At 34.7% G+C, this 16,756-nt stretch overlaps 1 long non-coding RNA gene across 1 annotated transcript in view; it reads left to right on the top strand.

Annotated features, from left to right (window-relative positions):
- LOC109491008 overlaps positions 1-16,756 on the top strand; it is a 51,529-nt gene that overhangs the window by 26,766 nt on the left and 8,007 nt on the right. Inside the window, exon 3 of the long non-coding RNA XR_002144386.1 lies at positions 3,328-3,380. This is a non-coding gene — a long non-coding RNA (uncharacterized LOC109491008). The remainder of the gene's footprint in view (positions 1-3,327; positions 3,381-16,756) is intronic.

Raw genomic sequence — 16,756 nt, 5'->3', positions numbered from 1 at the left:
TTATTCCTTGTTTCCCAATCTGAATATTTTTTCTTTTCCTGTCTTGTCTTATTGCAGTAGTTTGGAATTCCAGTAGAATGTTGACTAGAAGTGATGAGAGAACATGCTTGTTTTGTCTATGAGCACAAAGGGAAAATGTTCAATTCCTCACCATTAAGTGTGATGTTAGCTGTTGCTTTTTGAGACAGTTTATCAAACTGAGGAAGTTCCCCTCTAATGCTAGTTTTCTGAGACCTTTTATCATGAAAGGGTGTTCAGTTTTGTCATATCTTTTTTTGTGTCGAATGATACAGTTGTATCATTGTTCGTCTTGAGTCTGTTGATAGGAAGATTCCATTGATCAATTTTTAAATGTTGAATCAATCTCACATAACTGGAATAAATCCCAGTTCATTGTAATATGTAGATTTTTTTCATACACTGTTGGATACTATTTGCTAATGTTTTGTTGAAGATTTTTACATCTGTATTCTTGAGAGATACTGGTCTGCAGTTTTTCTTGCTCATAATATTTTTATTAACATTAGAATAATGCTGGTTAGAATGAATTAGGATGTGTTCACTTTGTTTCTATTTTCTGGTTGAGACTGTGGAGAATTGGTATCAATTCTTCCTTAAATATTTAGTAGAATTCACTACTAAAACATCTGGGTTTGGTGTTTTCTTTCTTTTTTTTTTTTTTGAAGATTTTAAATTAATGCTTCAAGTTCTTAAACATACATAAATCTATTCAGATGATCCATTTCTCCTGTGTAAGTGTTGGTAATTCGTGTTTTCCGAGAAGTTGGTCCATTTTATCTAAATTATCAAATTTATGGACATAGAGTTCTTTTTGGTCTTTGTTTTTTTCTTTGAATGTCCATGAGATTCACAGTGATAAACCCTTTTTATACGTTTGGTATTGGTTATTTGTGTATTATTTTTTTTTCTTAGTAATCTAGATAGAGACAATAATTTTGTGTCTCTTTTCAGAGAACCAGCTTTGAGGTTTACTGATTTTTCTCTATTGTTTTCCTATTTTCATTTTCATTGATTTCTGCTCTAATTCTTAACATGTCTTTTCTTCTCCTTGCTTTAGACATAAATTAATCTTCTTTCCCTAGTTTTCCTGAGGCAGAAATATAAATTATTGACTTTAGCACTTTCTTCTTTTCTAATAAATTCGTTCAATGCTATAAAATTCCCTCAAAGCAATGCTTTTAATGTATTACACAAATTTTAACAAGTTGTGTTTTCATTAGCTCAAAATATTTTTAAATTTCTCTTGAGACTTCTTTGACTCATGTGTCTTAGATATGTTGCTTAATTTCTAAATATTTGGGGCTATTCTTGCTGTCTTTCTGTTAACTGATTTCTGGTTTAACTCCATTGTGGTCTGAAACACATTTTGTATGACTTCTATTTTTTAATATACGTAAAGTATTTTCTATGGTCTAGAATGAGGTCTATCTTGATAAATGTTGCATGCAAGCTTGAGGAAAATGTTTATTCTGCTGTTGTTCGAGGCAGTAGTGTATAAATGTCAGTTAGATACAGTTGATTGATAGTGTTGTTCAAGTCAATTATATCCTTAAGTCTTTCCTGTCTGTCTTACCTATCAATACTGAAAATGTGGTACCGAAATCTCCAACTGGAATAATGGAATTGTCTATTCGCCTGTAGTTCTATCAATTTTTGCCTCTTATATTTTGACAGTCTGCTGTTGGGTACCTATACATTTAAGATTATTATATTCTTCCTTCTTGGAGAACTGACATCTTAACATTATATAATACCACTCTTTATCTCTGAAAATTCTTTTATTTTTGAAGTCTTATTTTTCTTGAAATTAATATAACTACTCAATCTTCCTTTAGATTCATGTTATCCCAGTATATCTTTTTCCATTCCTTTGCTTTGAAAGTAATTGAGTATTTGTACTTAAAGTGAGGTGCTTGTAGACAACATATAGTTAAATTTATTCTTGATTATCCCTCTTGACAATCTATCTTTTAATTGGTGTGGTGACGAATTCACATTAAAAGGATTTCTTAGGGGCGCGTGGGTAGCTCAGTCAAGTAAGCATCTGACTCTTGATTTTGGCTCAGGTCATGATCTCATGGTTGTGAGATAAAACCCTGTGTTGGCTCCACTCCCAGCATGGAGTCTGCTTAAGATTCTCTCCCCCTCTCCCTCTACCACCCCCACCTGTCTCTAAAATAAGTAAATAAATAAATAGTTTTTTAAAAAAATTTTTAATAAAAAAATAAAGGATTACTTAAATAGCTAATTTAATATTTACCGTAATTGTAATCTTTTCTGCTTGGAGTATTTTTTTTTCTTCCCCCTTGTTCTTTTCTGTCTTCTCTGATTTTAACTGAGCATTTTATATGATTGGTTTTATCTCCTCTCTTAGCATATCATTTTTATTTCTGTTAAAATTTTTGGTGGTTTCTCTAGAATTTGCAATATATATTTACACTAATCTAAATGTACCACAAATAACACTAGGCCACTTTACATGTAGTTTAGGTAATTTATGACAGAGTATTCCCCATTCCTCCTCCTGTCCTTTATTATTGTCATTTAATGCTATCATTTGTGTCACTTAGCCAATTGCTGTAATCAGACTATTACTAGTATCACTGTAAACAAACATCTTTTAGATGAATCAAGGATTAGAAAAATAAAATATTTTATTTTACCTTCATTTATTCCTTCTCCAATGCTCTTCCTTTGTTATATGGTTGTCTGAGTTTCTAACCTATATCATTTTTCTTCCTGAAGATCTCCTTTTATTCACTTCTTGCAAAGCAGGTCTATTAGTAATAAATTTCCTCAGTTTTTGTCTGAGAAGGGCTTTCTCCTTCAGTGTTAAAGGACAGTTTCATTGGACATAGAAGTGTAGGTGGTGGGTTGTTTCTCTTTCAATACTTTAAATATTCATTACTTGTCTTATTCCTTGCATGAATTCTGATGAGAAATCTGTATTTCTTATTTATTTACTGAGATAAATAGGCCTTCAGCATGAGGTTTTATGTTAATCAGGCTTGGAGTCAGGCTGTGTTTAATGTTTACCTTAGTCTGTGGTGCCAGAGGCTTTATTTCGTCTGGCTTTTGTCTCCCTTGTTGACATTGAGCCTTGCTATGAACTCCTTTTAGATAGAATTTGCATTTTGCATCTCTTTCAGCTGTAATCCCCAGTTACTATACTGAAGCCCTGTTGATATGGTGGTAAACTAGGGGAAGGGCTCTATAATCTTACAAATGAATGTCAGCCTTTTAGTGGGATGGTGTCCCTGGGATGTGACCTTTGCAAATGTCTCTCTGCTTTCTCTCTCCTTTTAGGTGAGCCTGGAAAGCTAGAAGGAACTGGTATCAGAGAACTGCCTTTCTCTCAGGTAGGGTGATGATCTGCTAAGGGCTTTCCCCTTGAAGAGTTGGTCTTCATTTTTGAGAATGTTCTGGTCATATTTTATAATGGTTACTCTTCCCCTCCCCTGCCTGAGCGAAGAGGAAGTTTTTCTTCACACTTCACCGTGAGAACTTGGGTTTCCAGAAACTAAAATCCACAAAAATGTGAGGATGCCCCTCAGAATAGGGGCACCAGAATTCTCTCACTTAAGCTTCTTCTCATTGAACCACCATATCAGTTCACCAAAGTTACCATTTGAGTGCAGTTTACCAGTTTATGGCTCCAGCAGTGTCTGCCCCAGGGAGGCAGATCTTGGTTGTGACTATGTAGTCATCGTTCTTGGATTTGGTGATGGTGAATTGCCCAGCAACCTTAGTCTTTCAGTGGCTCCAAGAAAAGTCATTGACTTTCAGTTCTGCTTTTCAGGAGTGATGACATCCAACATCTTTACATGGAAGGGCAGAAACCAGTGATCTGTTTTACCTTAGCTTTTAACAGTCCTTTCATACTTGGAATATAGGTGTTCATTAACTCTTTCCTGTGATCTCAAAAAAAGTAACATTAATGTTATGTTCAAATGACAGTTCTGTGAGCATACTCTTTCATCCCCTCCATGTACATAAGCACATAAGTTATTTGAAATTCTTTGAGCTCTTAGGTTGCTCTGTCAGTCAGAATCACCCAAAGACAACTGCTGTATTCGCCCTCTTCTTGTCTCACACCAATGAAGTTTACTACAAAGTGAGTGTCAGGAATCCTTCTGCCAAGCATGACTGTCACCTTTGAAGGCCAGGTCTTTGAAATGACCAATGTGTGTTCTCCAAGTATTGCTACCTGACATTTCCAATGTTTCCTATCCTTGGAATGCTAGAGGAGTGCTGAGCTTTGGGGAAGTGAGAGAAGACCAGTGTGGCTGTGCTATAAAAATTAAACGTTGTGTAGTCCAACTTAGACTGGAGAGCGTAGTTCAATCTTGCAGAACGTGTTAAGTAATCTCAGTAGGAAGTTCTGGAGGGTTTTAAGTTTTTAAAAGGGTTATATCCTTTAATGTGCATCAGGTCAAAAGTCATCCAGCGGGCAAAGGACATACTTGGATATATATCCAAGTTCCACTGTTTTCCAAAATGTATTCTCTTTCCATAAGGAAGACTCATTTATGTGCAGTTTACTATTCATAAACCTAGTAATAACAGAGGTGTGGTGCCTTTTAGAAGACTATTTGAGAATTATTGTGCAGCTCCAACTTCTCTGTTTATATTATTTTGACTCCTTTCAGTCCATTTCTTTAGTTCATAGAAAGACCAAACTTAGCAGTATTTGAGGGTAAAATAAAAAGTCCAAACTAAAACACAAGCACCAGTGCATGGCTAACAAATATACTTTCCTCAAAGGTCTTTGCATGCAGCATTCACCATTCAGAGAAAAATATTCCATGCACAGACTGTGTCTCCCTCACATTGTACCTGCCAAGTCAGACTTGGCAGTTTCCATACGCCTTCAGTATAATTTAGAAACATTTACACTTGTTCTTTCCCACATAGATTCAAGTGTTGAATGCTCTGAACGTTTTCAGACAGATGTTATCAGATACTTTCTTGACATAGTTTCCTCAGTATATTTGCATAGAACCACCATTGCCACTGAAAATGAGGTGCAATCAACAAAAAAACAATTTGTGTTTGTTGTTGAGATCTGGTAAAATACCTACCTGTATTGAGGAAAGATTTTTTTCTTTACTATACTAAAAATACTTCTGTTCCAACAACATCTTTGTATTTAATCTGACACATATATATGTGTGTGTATATATATATATATATATATGGTTGGTATATAATCATATATATGTGTGTATGTGTATGCACATACAGTTGACACTTAAGCAACATGGGTTTGCACTATGCAGGTCCACTTACAAGTGAATTTTTTCAGTAAATACAGTACAATACTGTAAATGTATTTTCTCTTGCTTGCGATTTTCTTAATAACTCTTTTCTCTTTATTATAAGAATACAGTACATAATACATATAATAGACAAAATATGTGTTAATCAACTGTTTATGTTTTTGGTAAAGTTTCCTATCAGTAGTAGGCTTTTACTAGTTAAGTTTTGGAGCAGTCAAAAGTTATACATGGATTTTTTACTACATTGTTCAAGGGTCAACTGTATATGGATTTCAGTTCATCAGATAAAATATATATACATGTGCATTTTCCCCCTTTGCTGCCCTCTCCCATTTTTCTCTAAATGGCATACCGTCTCTTTCCTTTCTTTATTACTAACAAGGGAACTGGGGTTAAACTTCTATGTCTGGTTAGCATTTAAAGAGTCAAAAGAAGCTGTGATTCTCACTGTAACAACAAACGAATTTGGATGACTTTTTAAAAGTCACTGTTCTTTTAAAGATTTTCAAGTTTTCTTTTTTTTTTAATCTGAAGGTACAGAGAATTTTAAAAGAACTAAATTTGAGAAAAATTAATGCTTCCTAGAAAAAGAGAAAACAGCTTACTTTTATGCTTGGGGCAGAATGGACAAAAAATAAAATCTTCTATAGACAAAGGGCAATTCGTAAGTAAAAAGAAACTACCCAGACTTCTAAAGGAGCATTCCTGATGGCAAGATGGATTCTATTTCAAAAATCCCCAGAACCAAAATGCTTCTTCAGCCATCCATAATTCTTTCCCCAAAGGGCTCCAAATATATGGAAATATGCTACATGCTGAGGCCAAAACAAAGAGTCAGGTAACAGTCTCCTGAAATGCATAATTATGGACAGGGTATAGTTGGAGAACTCACCAGCATCCCCAAAAGGGGATGTTTTATACATAAAACATAAAAAGTATCTTGAGAGTTCACAGTCCACAGACCCCAATTCCTTCTGAAATGTGGATTCTTTTTTTTTTTTTTTTAAGATTTTATTTATTTATTTGACAGAGATAGAGACAGCCAGCGAGAGAGGGAACACAAGCAGGGGGAGTGGGAGAGGAAGAAGCAGGCTCATAGCAGAGGAGCCCGACGTGGCTCGATCCCAGAATGCCAGGATCACGCCCTGAGCCGAAGGCAGACGCTTAACCGCTGTGCCACCCAGGCGCCCCTGAAATGTGGATTCTTGATCTTACCCTCAAAACATTTGAAGCCAGGAGTGAATTAAATGAACAAAAGTCTCAACCTATATCAGATCCATTTCAATAAGAACTTAGATCAGATCTTGCTGAGGAAGAGATATCCTCTTTTCTGAAATTAAATATCATTGATTTCCTGCCTACTGGTTTCTTTTTTTAATGCAGAAGTTTCAATATGCAATAAGACACTACACGACATGCAAAAACAAAATAAAACACAAATTCAGAAAATCGTGACCACAAATGAAAGAAAAACATTGTTATAAAGAATAGAACCACAGTAGAACCAAGGATTTGTTATAACAGAAAAAACCCCAGTAATTATACATGCATAATTCCCATATATTACAAACATATCATAATCACATTGAAGAGTATGGAAAAGAAAATAAACTACTTAACTTTGGAAAACAGTATTTTAATGGAGCTCTGTGAGGCTAAAGCCAAAAAAAAAGGAACAGTAACAACAACAAAAAATTTGTACAGAAATACTGTATTCTAGTTAGTGTATCTATTTCTTGCAAGTGTATATGTTAGCTCTGTAAGTACTTCATGTGTTTACTAGCATGAAACAGATAAGTAAATATATGTAACAGATGAAAAGAGCCAGATTTCTTACTAACAAAGTAGTTAGTTAGAAATAAGGTAAAGAAAAGGAATCTAGAAGGAACTTTGTGGTATTTGATTTAAATCAGAGGTATCAATATTAACTCATGGCTACACACACACACACACACGCACACACACACACATACACACACGTGAGGTAATATTGATACCTCTGATTCAAATATATACGTGCACATACACATGTATATGTATGCATATGTGGATAAGTGTATATATATGTGCATATACATGCGTCCATGCATATATACATGTGTGTATGCACATGAAGATTACTATACTTTCATATATTTCCTTGCTTTGTTCACTGAGAGGGCCTATGTGCAATGCCTGTTGAATGAGTATATTACTGCCTAGATCTTGGTTTCTTTTTTTTTTTTTTTTAAGATTTTATTTATTTATTCGACAGAGATAGAGACAGGCAGCGAGAGAGGGAACACAAGCAGGGGGAGTGGGAGAGGAAGAAGCAGGCTCATAGCGGAGGAGCCTGATGTGGGGCTCAATCCCATAACACCGGGATCACGCCCTGAGCCGAAGGCAGACGCTTAACCACTGTGCCACCCAGGCGCCCCAGATCTTGGTTTCTAAATACAATTTTCCAATAAAAGGAACTTGGGCTCCTTGGAGACCTGGTTGATTCCAGCACTGGGGCAGGGAAAATACAAGACAGGCCTAGAACATCTTGTGGTGCCAAAAAATAAGGAAGCACTTGTAGCACAAAGCCATAGTCAGAAGTACATAGATGCCAACTAGAAGGATCCAGCATTGGCCAAAGCTGGAGAAACTGATCAATAAAATAAGTAATGATAGTAATGGGTTATAACCCATAGAATCAAATAACTATCCATGAGTCCATAGATATATATGGATGGATGGATGGATGGATGATGGATGGATGGTTGGGTGGATGGTGGATGGATGAACGGCAGAGAAGGGACAGGTTGTTTTTTTTTTTTTAACTAAAGAATTTTAATTAATAGACGTAGAAGAATTGAACAAAATATAAAATTACAAAATATAAAAATGAGGGAAACACTGCAGTAATAATGTTTACAGGCAAGCTCCACAAATGGTTGCTGAAATTCATGGGTGAAAATTTTATAGAGAAATAGGATATTAGCCTTGCCTTAAAATATTTCGCCAAGATATTTGTTAGTTGTAAAGGGAAGGATAGTCATTTTATAGTGGAGAAACCTAGCAGACACCTCTTTATTCAAGTGACTAAGGTTAAGAGAACTAGTAATAAGTCATGCCAACATTATGTACCAAGAAGGGGAAACATTATTTCTATGACATTCTTGCCAAAATATAAAACCCTCAGTCTAATTATGAGAAAATATCAGACAAATCTAAATTGAGAGAAATTCTATAAAATATGTGACCAGCCACATAAGAAATGTCAGGGTCATGAAAAAAGTAAAGAATGAGGAACTGTAGCAGATTGGGAGAGACTGACAAGGCAGAACAGTTTAACTCATTCCGGGATCCTGGATTGGACCCAGGAACAGAAAAGAGGAACATTGGGGGAAAACGGATTAAATGTGAATAATGCCTATAGTTTAGTAAATAGTATATCAGTGTTAATTTCTTAGGTCTGATAATTCAACTATGGTTATGTACGTGGATAGCATCAGAGGAAACTGGGTGAAGAGGACTTTCTATACCATTTTGCAACTTTGATGTAAGTCTAAAGGTATTTGAAAATGTAAAAGATCCTTTGGCCCTAACACAGAAAGTTATATAATAAATAAAAAGATAATAAAATGAAAAAAGCCATTTCCGTGATAGAATTTATAGTCCAATTATTTTTAAAAAAAGACATCTATATTGCTTTGGTACATCCAAACAATGGAATATTATTCAGCGCTTAAAAGAAATGAACTATCGAACCATAAAAAGACAGGAAGAAACTTTAAATGTGTATTACTAAGGGAAAGAAGTCAATCTGGAAAAGCTACATACTGTGTATCTAACTATATGACATTCTGGAAAGGTAAAACTGTGGAGACAGTGAAAAAAATTTGTGGTTGCAAGGGGCTAAGATGGAGGGAGGGAGGCACAGACAACATAAAGAGTATTTTAGGCAGTGAAACTATTCTGTATGACACTACTTTAATGGATAAGTGTCATTATACGTTTGTCCAGATGTGTAGAATATATAACACCAAAAGTGAAGCCTAATGTAAAATACAGACTTTGGGTGATAACGATGTGCCAATGTGGATTCATCAGTTACCACAAATGTATCCCTCTGAAGCAGGACATTGATAATGGGAGAGGCTGTGCCTATATGGGAAGTCTCTACTTTCTGCTCAGTTTTGCTGTGAACCTAAGACTGCTCTAAAAAATCTATTTAAAAAAAATAGATATGTGTGTATGCATTTCCTTACATAGGTGTATATATATATATATATGTATANATAGATATGTGTGTATGCATTTCCTTACATAGTATATATGTTTATGTTTATATTAGTATATGCATATTAAAACAAATTAACAATTGGTTTTCTGGCTGAGAGAGGGGTAGATAATCAAAGGGATGGTACATTTTCTACTTTATGTATTTCATATTTTTCTGTCATGTCTGAATTTCTATAATGAGGATAGGTTCCTTTTGAACAAAACAATAAAAGCATTCAAATTTTTTGTTTGAAAAATAGGTTCATGAAAGCCAAGTTTAGAAATTAAACTTAACTTTATCCATCATCCATTAAATTACATGCCTGATTTCCTGAACCACTGCCTCAGTCAGCCTGCTGTATTCCTATTTGTAACTGTGTTTGACTGGAAACATTAACAAATAGGGAAGGTATAAAATATTTAAAGCCCATGGAGCACTTAGGACCATCAGAATGATCTATTTTGCACATACAGTCCTATGCTATGGCTTTTAGGTTAGAATTGCCCATTTATGTTAGCTATAGCTTACAGTGGTGCTTTCTTATGTACATTTAGTTATATCATAAAAGTAACAATAAAGTTTGATACATATTAAAGTTCCTTTCATTTTCCATCCCTCAGATCATGTGCAAATGATTTGCAGTGGCAGATTATGTTCTCTGCAGGAGTAATTTTTAAGTATTAAAAACACCTAGAAAAAACATTTATAGTTTAAGGGAGAAAATTACCTTCACATTACCCCCCACCTCTAAGCCCATTTAATTCTTGCTGATGATGTATCCTGCTGTGTTGTCAGAATGAACTAAATTTGTGTTTATGCAAATGTATAATGAGCCATATTAAGGTTATTCATTTTCTACATGGACCACAAGTAGTTATCACTGTCTATGCAGTCCTTCCAGGCTGGGACTGCCACATGTCAGTAATACACTCACATGATTTGGCTGAGTGCATCTAAAAAAGGAAATGAATGAGTATCAGAGCCTCTTAAAATAGGATCTCTAGGACACAAAAATAACATAATTTTAATTTCAATATTCCTTACATTTGAATTTCTGGTGAGTTTTATGCCTATGTGTTGTTTTCATGTAGCAATTATATCCTGCTTTGGGTATGTGTATTTTTCGGTACTTCGTTTATAGTTATGTCTCACCCTTCTTCCTCCTCCAGTACAATTTGGTAGCTCTTAGAGAATGTCAAGGTCTTTCAAATCAAAAACCAAAGCTATGAATGAAATTAGGATAATGTAGTAACTTGTACTCTAAAAATTTCACTTAATCTATAAAGTCACTTTCTTAATGAATCAGAGTAATCACAGTAATATAGTATCAGTGTCCTCAGTTTGAAGGAAGTTCTTTTGTTTGTTTTTGTCACTGTGATTAATTTGAGCCAATGATGCTATTGATGGGCACTGAAAACCCTAGATTATTTTTGCTACTTATAAAAGACTAATAAATGGATTAACAGGGGCATAGGAAAAATGATGTGATAAAGATAAGTTGCCTGGATAGCCTCATTAAGTCACCAGAAAGTGCTATTTTAGTTAGGGACAAACTTATTCTGTATCCCAAGGCACCATACTCATTCCCATTACTATGGCATACTTGAAAAATGTCTACTGGCTTAAATTTAAAGTGCTTTTTGTTTCAGAACTTCTTAAGGATTTAGGAACTCTTTTGAAGTACCTACATTCCACCAGAGGTATTTCAATTAAGGATGAGAATTTATGAATATTTTGACTTTCATTTTTGGGTTTGATTTCCTTTGTCCTAAAGTAAGGACTTGTAAATGTTTTTGGTAAAGGGCTGGAAAGAGTAGATATTTTGGGCTTTGTAGCACTATGGTTTCTGTCTCCACCACTCACCTCTGCCATTTGTAGCACAAAAGAGCCATAGACAATACATAAACAAATGGTTGTTGTTGCTCTGATAAAGCTTTATTGACAAAAAAAGGAGGTGAGCTGGATTTAGCCCATAGATCACTACTTTGTGTATTAATACATTCCTGATAAAGTGCAGCTAAATCAAAATTTGTGCCAGCAAATGTTATATTTTTATGGATACTCATGAAAAATCATAGATTCAATCTATTTGCTGAAAAAAATCCATATATATATAGAGAAGAGAGTCTTTGAAGTCACATAAAATTCAAACAGACTGATGGTATTACTAAAACAATTAAGGTATTCTCAAGTTTGGCATTAGAAATGCACACATTAGCAATGATCTGGTCTGACATATGTATATTACACATAAGTAATTAGGGGCTCAGGGAGATGATGCGACCTACCCAGAGCTACTAAGGGCCAAGCTAAAATCCAAGTATTATGTCTTCTGCTCTTGTTCTCTTTGTATATCATCTTTTACCATTTAAATATTAAACTAATAGCTTCATGATATTATAATATCTATACTTTCTGGCCTATATCTAGGAAAACGTAAATTGGAAAGTGTGCACAAGTGAATTAACAAAGCCCTTTTGTGACTTAAGTAATGCTGGCACTTTCCCTTTCACATGTCTTTTCTCCAAGGACATGAAAAATGCAACTCTTTGAAGATTAAATATAATTATTAAAGGGAAGTGCCGTTGAAGGTTAAATATAATGATTAAAGAGAACAAATGACAATCCCAATGCAAGCAAAGAATCTTGCCTTTCAGGTAATGATTGTGTCCAAAGGCAAAGATATACAGAAGGAAATTTAATCCTGTTGAATAAAGTAAAGCCAACTTCATGACAAAAAGGAGGAGGAGAAGGAGAAGATCATAGTAATGTGTGATTATAAAATAAGGAACTACCAGCTAAGGTGGTTACTGGGGTGGTTATTGGCTACATTCAGTTTCATCTTGAAATGTAGGAGTCTAATTCATGTAGCTGCTGGAACGAAAGGAGTGTGAAGGCTAACACTTGTCAGTTTAGTTGAAGACCCACAGCCTCTCCAGTGTGTGGAGTGTGCACTGTTGGCCCTACTCACATAGGACACACTGGACTGTGGAAGAGAAGTTCTATGCGTTCTCTTATTTTCTGCTTCTGTCAGTGAACTCCATGAACTCTAAAGGGGAAATCAGTGTTCCAAATACAGCAAATGTTCACTAAGTGTTCCTTGATTTTTATGTAAAATATCCTGGAGAATCAGATTTGAGACAAAATGCTTAGTCCATTTCTTTGTAATTACTACTATTATAGCAAATTGTATGGCCACAGCAAGCTTCCCCATTTTACAAGCTCTTCCACCAATGTGCCATTAACATTTCTCCCACCAGGAGATGAGTCCTAGGTTCCCTTCCCTAGAATCTGAGAGGGCCTCTGACTATGACGGAAATGATACCAGTGACTCCCAGGTTAGGTCATAAAAAGGACACAGCTCCTTCCTCCTCACACCCAATACCTACATTTCGTAAACTCGCCTCACTGTGAAAAATGGTGGGGCCATTTTTCTCCATTTTCCATCTTCCTACCCTGGAATCTACATAGCACTCCCAGGCAGAGGGCAGAGTCAATGCTTATCTCATGTTTTCTTCTTTATGAGTCATAGTCTTGTGCTGCCTACTGTCCAGTGCTAAAAATGGTTGCTTCATATATTTAGCAGAGTTTGATAGTTGTTTAGGGTAGAAAGGTAGGTCTGATCCTGGTTACTCTGTCACCCAAAATGGAAGCTTGCTTTTCTCTTGTATATATGAAGTATTTTTATGTTCTATCCATGTTAAAAAGTAGAGCTTATTACATTAATGTTGGTGAAGTTAGCAGCATACTTAAGTCTGCATTTTGTAGAAACATACCATTGCCTATATGTGTCAGGATTTTGTGCATATCAGGCTGAACAGAAAAAAAAAAAATCCCTTCCTCTTGGGTTTAACTCCTTCTCACTATTGAATGTAAAAAGAAAGGAAATTGGGTTCTACTAACTCCATTCTTGGAAAGGTAGTTTGTTTCTTAGAGTCTTATTCTCATCTATCATCATTGGTCTCAACTGCAGGAAACCAGGAGTTCTATCTGGGCCTGAAGCTTCCACTGATTCTAGTCCTTCAGACTAGGCATGATTTCAGGCCGGGTGGGGTTTTTCCCTTCCAGGCATTATTTTTTTTGATTTAACAAATATTTATTGAGTATTTGTCATGTACTAGGGATTTGGCAGTGAAAAGCAGCTTATATTCTTTTGGAGGCAGCCAAACATTAAATAAATATATATTTGATTAAATATGTAATCTGTAAGGTAATCATAAGTATACTATGGAGGAAATAACTCTAAGTAAGAGAATAGATTCTAAGGTTGAGCATTCCAGAAAACAGGAGGCAGAAGTTGCCAAGGTCAATGTTCTTTTCTGACGTACAGCACGACTTCCTCCGTTTTCTTTTGGTCCAAGCAATCACAGACCCGACCAGATTCAAGAGGAACCTCTTAATGGGGAGTGGCCAGGCCACATGCAGAAGAGCACATGGGATGAAGCAACGATTGGAAAACACATTTGACAACAGTTTACATGCCTAAACATACAGATTAATCTTTGCCACATGGTAACAGATATATTTGTGAGTTATCTGTTGTAATATAGCACAGTGAAAGTCAAACTTTGCAAAAATATCTGAGGCTGTCATTCACATTTGGAAATCCTATGAGAATATTTTAATACACTGATTTCATCATTTAAAGAGAATTTTTGGCTTTCAAAAAATCTTTTTAATTACATTGTACCCATTTGGAAAACATTTGGGCACATAAAACACAGTAGATTCAGAGTTAAATGAGAAGTTATTACTCTGCAGCTTTTATTTTTTATAATATTTGAGTTCAAGTTAGTAGCATTAATATTCCAAGTTTATAATATTTTATTTAATTGCCACTATCCTATGTATTGTTACTCTTATAACATCATATTTATTTTATAATTGTATGTTACAATATGTAATTACAATAATTTAAACTCTCTATAAAGATGTAACTTAACAAATTATCCTGGCTATTTAAATGCATGCTAATCAGCAAGAGATTACTTAAGTAAAACAAGAAAATTAATGCAAGGAATAGAAAATAAACAAACTGCTGGAGAAGGATAATTTCAGGGACTAATTACATCTCCAACAATAAATCTTAAGTGCCCACTAATGTAAACACTATTCATTTCCATTCACTTTTTAGAGGTGATCAGAATTGGTCCAATATGCATTTTTAATCCTAATCATATTAATATTTCTGTTCTTATAGTCAGTGATTTATTCAGTAATCCATTCATTCTTCATTCTTTCATACATTTGATGATTGTTTACTCTTGGTCATAATTTTGTTGAGTAGTGTATTAGGGTTCTCCAGAGAAGCAGAAACAATAGGGGATTTATAGTATATATTATGTATGATGTTATTATGTACTATTATATGTAATTATATAATACAATAATATATAATATTGTATAATGTCATATAACATATTTCTTAATTATATTATTATAGTATGTAATGTGTTGTATAATATAATAATGGATAAATATAAATCAATATTATATATTTATTTTATAATTTATAATATATATCATGTGTGATGCTATATATTGTAAGCATATGAAATATATATGTATATAATATATAAGTTTATTATAAGGAATTGGCTCATGCAGTTATGGAGAATGAGAAATCCATACTCAGGAGAGCGGATGGTGTGAGCTCCAGTCCTAGTTTAAGTCCAAAGGCAAGAGCAAAGCAGTGTCACTGGTCAAATACAGACAGAGAGAAAGTTCTTACTTACTCATTCTTTTAGTCTATTCAGGCCACCCATGGATCAGATGAGGTCCAACCACACTGGGGGGCAATCTGTTTTACTCAGTCTACAGAATCAAATATGAAATCTCATCCAGAAACACCTTCACAGAAATACTGTTTAGCCAAATATCTGGGCCTCCTGTGGCCCAGTCAAGTTGACATCTAAAATCAATCACCACAAGCAGTTATGAGTGGAAGAGTCAGAGATTAACTGAAACCTGTTCCTGACATTGAGATGCTTACTGGCTAGTTTGCAAAGAAGTTATTTACCAAAATAACAATAATTCAAAGTTAAAAGGAATAAAATCATTTTAAAAGATAAGTTAGATCATGTCACTTCACTACTTAAAACTCAAACATGGTTTCCCAGTAGATTCACATTAAAATCTAGATTCCTAACCTTGGCCTAGACAACCGTCCGTAGTTCTCTGACTATACCACCTTTCCCGTATCCACTACAGCCAAGGCAAAATTATTTATTCCCAAAGATGCCAAACTCCCTTTTGCTGGGACCTTTGCCCTTGCTTTCTTCCCTCCGCCTAGAGGGCTTGTTCTTAATTTCCCTGTCACCAAGCCCCACACAGGTCAGAGATTGAAGCAGCAATCCTATATACTAACACACACACACAAGTATATCCAAATATACACCACAAATAGATCGTATTTTCTCATAGGAGTAGAATTTGAGGCATTGTAACCAAGAATTTCACAACAAATCAATCACAGTCATGTGAAAAATGTTATGAGAGCAGATATATCTACTATAAATCCTGAAATACTACAAAGTTGCAACTCCTATTGAACCAATGTATGAATTAAGTACCTGATATAAAAATACAATTTTTTCTGTAATAATTTTGATCCAAATTCAACCAGGCAGGTAAAATCAGCCTTTACACATTAATTACCTATTTTTATTGCTTTAAATTAACAAGAGTTTGGCAAAAATGATTTGGAATGTCCAGATCTCTGTAAAAAGCTGCTGATGGTAGCTTGTAGTTAGGTGTTCATTTTCAGGATCTTGCTTGGCATCAATAAAAGACAGTGAAGATTCTCAAATGTTGTGTTTCTCCCATTGAGATGTATTTTTAAGAACAAAACTAACCAAACATTTTCCTTTTCATACTTGCTTACATAATTGATTTATTCAAAATCACAAGTACAACTACTGAGTATTTGACTAGAGTATTGACTTCCTAACACCTAGTTATGTGACTTCAGAAAAATTCTTATATTTGTACATCATTATACACTGACATTTTTCTTACTATTTGAGATAGCTTCTAACAATGAAATTAATAGAAAAAAGCATAGAAATTAAAATGACGATCATTTTTAAAAAAAAGGTCATATACTAACTGGAAGAGGTGAGGGAGCTGTCTCAGATTTAGGGGGAAAGAGGTTTTGCTTAAGGCCTTGCTTTTCTTGTTTAAACAGAATGGTTGATTTGGATGACAA

The sequence above is a fragment of the Ailuropoda melanoleuca genome, chromosome 9 (genome assembly GCF_002007445.2).
Source record: "Ailuropoda melanoleuca isolate Jingjing chromosome 9, ASM200744v2, whole genome shotgun sequence".
In the NCBI taxonomy this organism is placed as follows: Eukaryota; Metazoa; Chordata; class Mammalia; order Carnivora; family Ursidae; genus Ailuropoda; species Ailuropoda melanoleuca.
This window is presented reverse-complemented; position numbering and strand designations above follow the sequence as displayed.